The sequence below is a fragment of the Myotis brandtii genome, unplaced genomic scaffold (genome assembly GCF_000412655.1).
Source record: "Myotis brandtii unplaced genomic scaffold, ASM41265v1 scaffold479, whole genome shotgun sequence".
Classification (NCBI taxonomy): Eukaryota; Metazoa; Chordata; class Mammalia; order Chiroptera; family Vespertilionidae; genus Myotis; species Myotis brandtii.
Window position 1 is genome coordinate 22,811 of NW_005368305.1, and position 10,470 is coordinate 33,280.

Here is a 10,470-nt window from a genome sequence, read left to right on the forward strand (position 1 = left end):
TAAATTGCTTTTGTGTTTTGTTACCTAATTTGTTAATAAGTTTATGCAAAGCCAATGAAGCCATCTGCTGATCTATATAGTTCTACTTTCCTTACATAGTCCTTTAGAAACGTGCTTTTGAACTCTTCTGCAAAGAGAGCTTTACTCTTTCAAAACTCTGTTGTTCAACAGGGTTCTTAAATTATTAAATTATGGTAGATATTTTATTTACTAGTGACCATAAGCATCTAACTAGTTGTACTTCATTCATTTAGACTGCAGTTGTGGCAGCATCACCAATCTGGAGAAGACCAGGAGAGATGTACTAGTAATGCACATGTACTTATTCAGAAATGAATGTGTCAGGTCCCCATCTTCACAGTCTCCTTTTTCTTACGTCACACCTGATTCTAACATGTTTGGTTATCTGATTTCTGCTGAACAAATCACAAGTATCTACAGGGTCCTGTGAGAGGTACGGAAACAATAAAACGTGACACCTGACTGACTGCAGGGGAGGAGGAAACCAAAAAGTAAATTTAATGTGAAAAGCTCATCACCTCAAGACCATTTAATAGAGGATCCTGCACACCAGTCCCATCAAAATATATAAGTCATGTTTGATGATGAATTTGAATCAAGAAAAGTACTATATGATGTTTAAAATATGTTTATCTTATTTTAGAGAGAAAGGAAAGGAGAGAGAGGGAAACGGGGGGCGGGGGGGGGAGAGAAAGAAAACATTGATCTGAGAAACACCAACTTGTTGCCTCCTGTACACACCACAACTGGGAGTTGAACCCACAATCTGGGTATGTACCCTGACCAGGAATTCAACCGGTGACCTTTTGGTGCACAAGATGATACTCAACCAACAGAGCCACACTGGCCAGGTCAATACTATATGGCATTAAGAAGGTAGGATATGTGTTGTATTTGATGATTCCAGTTTCCACTTGAAATAGTTAAAAGCTCAGTGCTTAAAGAGGTACATTCTGGCCCTAGCTGTTTTGACTCAGTGGATAGAGCATCGGCCTGCAGACTTGAAGGATCCAGAGTTTGATTCTGGCCAAGGGCATATGTCCAGGTTGCGGGCTCCAGTGGAGGGGGGGGGGTGGTGCAGGACATAGCAATCAATTATCTCTCTCATCATTTATGTTTCTATCTCTCCCTCTCCCTTCCTCTCTGAAATCAATAAAAAATATATTTAAAAAATAAAGTGGTATAACCTGGTTGGAAATTTGTGCAGGAAATAGCTTGACTTGTTCCTGGATGCTTGGAGACTTATCATAGGAAGTTTTTCCATTCAACTGAAACATTTTTCATTTCATGACTAATTCATTACAAAATTTAATTTGTTAAAGTATGAGGAAAACTAAATAAAGGAATGGTGATTTAAACCACATGAATTGTGTTAGGTGACCTCCTCCCCCTCAGAGAGGATTACAATTAAGTTTAAAAACCACTCAGCAGCAGTTCACTGACCGCCTCAGGGCCTGGCTGGTCCTTTGCACAGAGGCTGGAATGCAGAGGACTCCATGGCTGTTCTTTGGTTGGTTTGTTATTGTTTGAGCTGTGCTACATCATCGGAGGTTGGGCTTTCGTTTGTCAGAAAAGTCTTTTACTAGAAGCTCACTTTATTTTATCGTGTTCACATGGTCTACTTTAACTTTTAACTTTTGCTCCAGTTTCATAAAGTCATGTAGCAAACATTATTTTAATATAAAAAGTAGGCAGTCCATATTAGGTGCTGTACTAGCAATTATATTAGTCAATTTTATATTAGTTATGGTCTTGAAAAGCATGAAAATCTGTTAGAGGCATATTTATTTCAGTCAGAGGGCATCACTCTCCTTTGGTTTCAATGCTGATTGTTTGCTTACAAAGTATCTGTGACTCTATTCTCAGAGCTCTGTTGTCAAACAGATCAGCCACAATGTTAACAATTCCTGATCTCTGTTCTAAGGCTGTAATTTTCCAAAATAATGTAGAAAAGGGTAATAAATTGCATAATTACATAGATGAATCCTGTACTAGTGAGAAAATAAAACTGTCAACAATTTACTAAAATTTTAAATTTCCTGTAATTTTTATTAATATTCACCATGCATTCCTCTGCATTGTCACATTAAAGATAGGCATCTCTAACATCCATTCAACAAATTTAAGAAACTCAAAACCTAGAAGTACAGAGTTTTCAACTATATTGAATGCTGTCAAGAAGTGAAATAAGATGAAAATAGAAAAATGTTCTGTTAGGTCGGAGAGAGCCCAGGATCGGATACATGCAGACATGTGATGAGACAATGGACTTCCCCTGGAATTTCTCACAGATCAACGTGCCAGACACAGATACTGGCTTCTTCTCCCTTAATCCACATACCCCCACACAGATACTGACTTCTTTCTGAATACCCCCGCCCATCCCCTGCGGCAGAGAATTCCTTAGTGGAATTGCCCTGATGATCCCTTTGGCAGAGAATTCCTCAGCTCAGGCCCCCCCCCCTCCCCCGCCCAGACGTGGGTCTCCCGGGGACGCAGAATAAACTTTCCTTCCTTCCTTCCTTCCTTCCTTCCTTCCTTTCTTCCTTCCTTCCTTCCTTCCTTCCTTCCTTTTCTGATCAACTCTATTTCCTTCGTCGCCTCCTGAGCCACCTAACCTAACATGTTCAATTTAAAATGCTGTGTGCAACTGCAAAGCAACACATCGGAAAATAGAGGAAATGCATAATTTCCTAGAAAAACATAAATGATGAAAAGTAACCCACGGTGAAATTTAAAATGTTAATAGAGCAATATCAAGTAAGAATGGAAAAAATGATTTTTTAAAATCCATAATTTAAAAAGCACTAGGGTTGCAAGAAAGATAATTCCAATGTCACTTAAATCTCAATTTTTTTAAAGGGAAAAAACTTCCTAGTTTTTTCATTTGGTTAGTATAGTATTAGTATAAAAAGCTGATAAACACAAGACAACACTCCCCCCGCAGAGCAATGCCACTTATACACATGGATGAAAATACTAAATAAAATTGTGCACTGTAAAACAAACAATAAAAGTCTATACATGATGGGAAAGAGGAAGTCTTCCAAGAATTCAAGTGTTTTGATCTCTCTTTAATCCCTGCTACTACCACCCACTATACCATCCTAAATCTCAAAAGTTCCTTTTTCTCTATTCCCCTTGCAAAAGACTCCAAAACCCACTTGCTTTCACCTAGATAGATGCTGACACCAATACATCACAGCAGCTAACCTGGACTGTCCTGCCACAAGGATTTAGGGACAGTCCTCACTTATTTGGTCAAGCCTTAGCCTCAGATCTTCAACACCTCGACTGAACTCCCAGCATCCTCCTCCAATGTCCATGACCTTCTGCTATGCAGTCCTTCTCTAACTTCCTCACAACTACACACCCATACCCTTCTTAATTTCCTGGGTGAATGGGGCTACCGCATAAAGCCCAGTTGTCCCGAACCACAGTCACCTACCTCGATTTCACTCTCAACCCACAAAGCCAAGCCATTACCTTGAACTGTAAATGCCTCATCTCCTCCATGACTGTCCCTTCCTCTAGACAAGAGATACTCTCCATTCTTGGGCTTGCTGGGTACTTTCACCTCTGGGTTCCCAAGTTTAGTCTTCTCGCAAAGCCCCTCTATGATGTGGCGAAGGGACCCCTCACTGAGCCTTTAGATCCCAAGACCAGCATTCTCAACCTCTATAACGCTCTGAAAACTGCTCTTACCTCAGCGCCCACCCTAACACTACCTGACCTATCCAAACCCTTCATTTTATACATGAATACATGGATACATGGATAAGAGCATCATTCTTGGCCTCCTGGGCCAGAAATCGGGGCCAGACCTCAAGGTCATTGCCTATCTTTCTAAACAGACCCCACCATTAGGGGCTGGCCTGCCTGCCTCTGGGCTCTAGAAGTGCTGACCCTTCTGGCCCAGGAAAGCCAGAACTTAGCTTCTCCCAGCCAATGATGGTCTATTCCCCACGTGCACTCTGAACTTACCTCCACCAAACCGCCCTCTTCCTTTCCCCTCCAGGCTCCAGCCCATTCACCTCACCCTCATGGAAGCTCCCCATATCACCTCATGCTGCAGCACCTCCCTGAACCCGGCTTCCTTACTCCTGCTTCCACCTTCAGATGACAATGAACAAACTCATTCACAGACCTCCTAGATTTTAAGCAGCCTTATTTCCCACACATCATCGATGCACCTTTCCCTGAGGCAGCAGACACCTGGTTCATAGATGGCAGTGCCAATACACACAACGGGCAATGAGTGGTCAGTTATGCAAATGTCTCCAATACCCAGACTACATAATCAGAGGCCCTGCCCCCTAGCCCCGCCTCCAAGAAGGCAGAACTTATAGCCCTTTCTCGAGCATTAACTCTAGCAACTGGACAGATTATCAACATCTATACCGACTCCCACTATGCCTTTCACATCCTCCATTCACACGCTACAGTCTGGGAGGAGCGGGGCTTCCTGACAACCAGAGGGTTCCAATCACCAACGCCAATCTTATTCTCCAGCTCCTTCAGGCTGCAAGACGCCCTAAAGTGGAAGCAGTAATCCATTTTAAGGGGCATCAATGATACGGACTCACTGCCCTAGAAAACAACAAGGCAGACAGGGAGGCAAAAAGATCAGACACACACCAGCTTCGGAATCCCAGCTATTAGCTATCCCCTCCTCCTCCACTGAAGAAATCTCCAGACTCACACAGGCAGGAGCAGTTTGGGAAGGGTCCTTGTGCATCACTACAGGAATACTATCCTCCTACAACATACACCCCAAATCCTAACCCATATTCACAACTCCCTCCAGGTAGATTGAGGATGGTAAGGATATGTAGGCTCCAGCAGACCTGTAGTGTAGTGGCCACGCCTTGGGTGACTTTAGAGATGAAGGCTGGACCATTATCTGACTGTGAATGGGCTGGAGCCTGGAGGGGAAAGGAAGAGGGCGGTTTGGTGGAGGTAAGTTCAGAGTGCACGTGGGGAATAGACCATCATTGGCTGGGAGAAGCTAAGTTCTGGATATAGGCTCCTCCTTAAATTCTTTCAATCCCTAGTCACTTGCCACCAGATGGCCACACACCTTAAGAACATAACCAGTCAATTTCACTTGCTCTCAGACCTCTCCTCAGGGTGCCCTCAAAATGCCCCCATCTTTTCCCACTCACCTGGCCAGCCAGAGGACAGGTTCCCAGTCAAAATTGGCAGGTTGACTTCACACACATGCCCCCTGTAAGGCATTTCAAATAGCTACTAACCTTTGTAGACACTTTCTCTGGGTGAATAAAGGCCTTCCCCGTCACCTCAGAAAAGGCTACCAAGGTAGTTAAGGCCCTCGCTGAACATCTCATTTCCCACTTTGGCCTGTCCACCTCCCTACAGTCAGATAATGGTCCAGCCTTCATCTCTAAAGTCACCCAAGGCGTGGCCACTACACTACAGGTCTGCTGGAGCCTACATATCCTTACCATTCTCAATCTTCTGGCAAGGTCGAGAAAATGAACTCAATCCTGAAACAATATTTCACTAAACTAAGTCTTGAGGTCCAAGAAACCTGAATCACCCCATTTCCCTTAGCCCTCGCATTTGATCAACCCCTCGAGCCCCAACATTCCTCAGCCCTTTTGAGCTTATGTATGGCAGACTTTTCCTACTTGGAAACGTCCCAATTGCCTCTAGCCCTTTGGAAGATAATCCCCCCACCCTCAATCTCACTGGCCACCTCCTTTGGCAGCATGCCGACCAGTTCTTCCCAGGCCTACCACTGACTCTTCCCTGATCCTCCACTAGAGCCAGAGATTGGGTATTCCTCCAGGCATCCTACTGCATGGGGACACTGAAGCCCAAGTGGACAGGCCCACACCAGGTACTGCTGACCACACGGACGGTGGCCAACTATGAGGATATCTATCCTGGGTCCACTCCTCCAAGTTGACGCGAGCCCCTGCAACCCAGGCTCCACTGCCAGTCAGCTTGTATATGCATGTCAGTCTTGGACTGACTCATCTCAAACTTACAAAAATTCCTGAGGAACTAACTCATCTCAAACTTACAAAAATTCCTGAGGAACCATAAGCCCCAGACCCCTATGAACCAGCTTCCCCCATTACCCTCACTGTCCTGTTTGTTCTGGTCCCTGTCTCTCAGTACCCACCCTGGCCAGACACCTCCCTACCCAATGACCTACTGCAGAACAATTCTATGATCTTATCCTATCCTTACTCAAAGAAGTCCCTTCTTTCAATCCCAGTACTGAAACACAGTTATTGACTTTCTTGTGAGATTGTTATCTTCAGGGAAGATTTCATAGACTTTTCCTGGGACCAAATAACCTCCTGTCTAGAAATAAACTCTGGGGATTAAGTTAACTAGTATTTAGCCTTGGAGGCCCTTACTCAACCTTTATTCTGGCTGGTAGTACTCCTCAGGATCTCCCTTGTCATTTTTGCTTTTCAAATGAGCCATTGCCTTATATCATCTGGTTGGAATTATGCACATCGCTGTTAAGAGTCTACAATGACCCACTAAGCCTTCTCCTCCTCTTATTCTGTATGCATGTCTACCCAAATCTCTTAAACATCTCCTAAGTCTTCACTATCTCTCTTGAACTGTCAACCTAACACATCACCTTCTCAACACCACCAGCTCCATTCTCATGCCAGACTGCTGGCTCTGTCTTCCTCTCTCATCAACTTGCTACACGGCAACCCCAACTTCCTTACACGCATGAGCTGACTCCAGTCTATCCTTCCACTATAAGAAACATAGAGAGCCCCTGTTCTAACTCATGTGTCTCGATAAACTTTATAACTTCCAAATCATAGAAATGGCAAGAGGAAAACTCACAGGAAGAGCCATTCAGTTACACCAGTCATATTTATAAATTTTTTGTTGTTGTTGTTAATCCTCACCCAAAGATATTTTTTTCCATCGATTTTTAGAAACAGTGGAGAGGGAGAGACACACAAAAGAAACATTGATGTGAGAGAGACACATTGATTGATTGCCTCCCCCCCACACCCAACCAACCAGGGCCGGGATCGAGCCTGTAATTGAGGTATGTGCCCTTGACTGGGAATCGAACCCAGGATCCTTCATTCTGAAGACCAATGCTCTATCCACTGAGCCAAGCTGACCAGGGTTCCAGTCATATTTAAACAATATAACTGAACACTCATCCAACAAATTCCCCATTTTAGTACCAGTAACGACCAACACTGTCCTAGCATATCAGGCACCTCTTTACATCAACAGAACATTCTCTACAGGAAAGGTTTTAGGATATCTTGATCAATGCTTATGATCTTTACTCTCAACCTTCAGCCTTCCTCTGACTGGGCTGTTTTGTCACCCAAATAGCCCCTTTTCGGAAATCCGTTTGATTCTCAGCGTGGCTATCTCAGTGACCTTCCCAACGACCAACACATCTCAGTTCTATTTAGATAGATCCCTTCCCTCTGATGGCTATTTCCCATGGTAGAGTTACAATTCACAATTACAATCTGTCACCAACTCCCCTCGAATGGCCTCACCCATTCTGAATTTTGGGTGGAGACTGAGAGGAAATATGTATTTTTTGAGAATACCACCACCGGGACTACACAATTCAACCCCCAAAGGCCCTTTTCAGCCCCTTATGGGGGCAACCTTAGCTGGAATGTTCTTTGTTTGGGAAAATGAGAACAACAAGGTTACTCACCTCTTCATCATTGAGAACAATTTCTGCTTAGAAAAGCAGGGAATCTCCTTTCTGTGCAGTACCAATACCTATCTCTGTCTCCCAGCCAACTGGACTAGGACCTGCACCCTAATCTATCTCACCCCTGAGATAGACATTGCCCCTAGTAACCAGTCCTTTAAGGTTCCTCTCACTGTTTACCCTCAAACCAAGAGGGGAATTTCCCCCCTTCCCCTCCTTGCTGGCCTAGGCATGGCTACAGGCCTAGGCACTGGGAGAGAGGGACTGGCAACCTCCCTTTTCTACTATCAGAGCCTGTCCAAAGAACTTGCAGACAGCTTAGGGAAATTGCCCAAAGTATTGTTGTAGTACAGGACCAGATAGATTCACTGGCAGCAATTACCCTCCAAAATCAGAGAGGACTTAACCTCCTCACAGCTGAGAAAGGAGGGCTATGCCTATTCCTAGAAGAAGAATGCTGTTTTTAAGCCAATCAGTCTGGCACTGTAAGGGAGGGGACCAAGAAGCTAGTTGATAGGAACTCAAAAGTCAGACAACTTTCAGAATCCTGGGCACCTGGCTACAGAATCTTAACTGGACCTCCTGGCTTATACCTCTAGTTGGACCTCTCTTACTGCTCTTCCTGGTATTCATCTTTGGCCCATGCATCCTAACAGCCCTTTCTTCCTTCCACAAAAACCGCATTCAGCAACTAAAGGGTGTCCCAAAATTCATGCAAGAAGTAATTTTGATAGAAAACACAGATTTATAATTGTAAGTTTTTTTATTGATTCATAAAGTATACAGCATAGGGTTATGTATGGAATAGCATATCAGGTAAATGGATTATCATGTGGCGATAGGCAGCACCATTAACTGTTATTGCCTGAGAAGCTGCATTTTTAAAGAAGAATGGCCCGATGATGCCTCCAGCCTCAAATCCGCACCAAACAGTGACACGTTGTGAATGCATTTGTTTCTCAACAATCACTTGTGGATTTTCTGAACCCCAAATGCGAAAATTTTGTCGATTAACCAAGCCATCCACAACATGTCACTGTTTGGTGCGGATTTGAGGCTGGAGGCATCATCGGGCCATTCTTCTTTGAAAATGCAGCTTCTCAGGCAATAACAGTTAATGGTGCTGGCTATCGCCACATGATAATCCATTTACCTGATATGCTATTCCATACATAACCCTATGCTGTATACTTTATGAATCAATAAAAATTTACAATTTTTAATTATAAACCTGTGTTTCCTATCAAAATTACTTCTTGCGTGAATTTTGGGACACCCTTTACCAACAGATCCATAGGGGAAATGATGCTATTTCAGACCTACACTAGAGAGCATCCCCTCCCTCAATAGCCAATTAATTAGGGACATCTCTACATCCCACTTAAGCTTGAAGAAATTACAGAAGAACAACCCCAGCTTGCAGGAACCCCAGCTTATAGGAACCCCAACTTACAGGAGAAAAAAAGAGAGAGGCTGGAATGTTAGGCACATCCTTACATTATGCCCCAGTTGGGGCTCTTGCTTCTCCCAGCGGTTTCCTGTTATTTTCGTTATAGGTTAACAGCCTTCAGTTTCCAGTAGACCACTTCACTCAGTTTCCAGGGGACCGCCTACACCTGGCCCCCACCTGCACCTAGTTCAACCAGCTCTCTGGCCTTTACAGGAGACACACATATCCCACTCCCCCTATTCTGCCCCGCTGATGCCATTTGGGTCTCAGCTCTTCTGCTCGAAGGTGTAACAATCCTATATGATAAAAGCCCAGCGACCAGAATGACCAGAGACCAGAACCACCTCAGCCCCTCACTGGGCTGGCCCCGCCCCCCAGCAAATGGTTAGGGGTGATCAGGTAGGCAGGCGAGTGGTTAGGAGCAATGAGGCAGGCAGGCAGAGCCCCGCAATCAATCGCCTCAAAGAGGGAGACCCAGGCCACAGCCTGTGGGAGGGACACTGGGTAGTTGCGATGGGAGGTGCTGGCAGTGGTGGATGCTGCAAGCCAGGGCATCTCCTGAGTGGGCATGGTGCCTGCAGCCTGGCCCATGCCCCAGGGTTGCAACCTCCCGCTGTGGCTTCTGCAGGGCTGGACTGCCACTCCTCCTGCTATGATGCCTGGGCAGATCCCAGACCCTTCCATGACTGCGGGCTCTCTGCCAGGGCTTGGCCCCCTGACTGGACTCCCCAGCTCAGCCCTGACTGTAGAGGAGCTGAAATACGCTGACATCCACAACACTGGGGCCGTGATCGCCCCTTTGCACTTCCTGGAGGTGAAACTTGGCAAGAGGCCTCAACCTGTGAAAAATGAGCTAGACGAGGAAGAGAAGCAGAGGAAAAGGCACCGGGGAAAAAAACAAAGTGGCGGCAGCCCCCATGCCGGAACAAGATGAAGTAGCAAAGGGAGTTTCTGCAGCGGGAATCTGAGTGGCTGGAGCTCATGAATGCGGAGCTGAAAACCCAGATGGAGGAGTTGAAGCAGGAGTGGCAGCAGCTCATCCTGATGCTCAACTGGCATCGTCAGGACCAGCAGCATTAAGACCCCAACTCAGAAGGCAACCCACTGCTGGAGCAGCTGGAGAAGTGACCATGGGCTGGGAGGAGGAAGTGGAGGAGGAAGAGAAGGAGGAGATGCCGAGAGGGAGGAGGAGGAGGAGGGTCCCAGAGGGCTCTTCCTTGCTGTATGAAAAACTCTACTATGAGGCTCAGCGCAGCCACCATCAGCCAGGCTTTTTTGTGAAACTCAGATCAGCCACACCAGG

At 45.4% G+C, this 10,470-nt stretch overlaps 1 pseudogene; it reads left to right on the plus strand.

The window, feature by feature from the left end:
* The first annotated feature begins 9,779 nt into the window (after positions 1 to 9,779).
* LOC106727766 lies at positions 9,780 to 10,247 on the plus strand (annotated as a pseudogene).
* Positions 10,248 to 10,470: the final 223 nt, after the last annotated feature.